Source organism: Trichechus manatus, unplaced genomic scaffold (assembly GCF_000243295.1).
Source record: "Trichechus manatus latirostris isolate Lorelei unplaced genomic scaffold, TriManLat1.0 scaffold00040, whole genome shotgun sequence".
Lineage (NCBI taxonomy): Eukaryota > Metazoa > Chordata > Mammalia > Sirenia > Trichechidae > Trichechus > Trichechus manatus.
The window spans coordinates 15,229,096-15,230,012 of record NW_004443976.1 but is presented as its reverse complement, the minus strand read 5'-3'; positions in this window follow the sequence as shown (position 1 = coordinate 15,230,012).

Genomic DNA, 917 nt, shown 5'->3' with positions numbered 1-917 from the left:
AGAAGTAGAGAGAGTGCTGTGGGGAGGGTGGCTGGTGTCAGAATTGGTAAAAAGCTGGAGAGTGGAGATATGTCTGACCTCCACCTCATAGGGATCACCTTTGGGCTTTATCTTGATTTGCATTATTCCCCCTGTAGTTAGGCAGGTTCCGATGCTGTTATTACTACCACCATTTTACAGGGAGGTAATCCCAGGAGCTGGAGAGAAGGACTAGGAGAGTGAGGGGTGGAGAGAAAGCCAATATGAGTGTGTTATTGAAGTCTCTACTGTGGGCATTTTAGGCTCAATTCCACGAGGGACCTTCTGAGGAGTGTATAGAATGCCTCTCGGAAATGTCCACCCAAAGGTGGAGCCATCAACTCCCATCCTCCATTGGGTGAGGGCTGCCTCTGGAGGCATTGACTCAGATGTCCTGGAGCAGAAAGGGAAATACTCTGGAGACAAAGCCTGTTACTGTGAGACCTCCAGGAATGATTGGCTGGAGCTTTGGCTGCAATGGGAGGTGAGGGCAAGAGGATGTAGATTGGAATACCAGTAGCATCCAAAATACGGGAGCCTTGACTGCCCTCCGCACTCTTCCCTCTCAATTCTCACATTAGTACCAGCAACTAACCACCACTCCCAGTTGCTGTGGAGTCAACTCTATTTCGTGACCACCCCATGTGTGTCAGAGTAGAACTATCTTCATAGCATTTTCAATGGCTGATTTGTCAGAAGTAGATCACCAGGCCTTTCTCCTGAAGAACCTCTGGGTGGACTCCAATCTCCAACCTTTTGGTTAGCAGCCAAGTGCATTAACCATTTGTACCACCCAAGGACTCAGCTGGCAACCAAACATAATACAATTATTGATTACAGGTAGTCCCCAACTACTTACAACACATTCAAGTTAGGATGAACTGCACTTACAAACATCC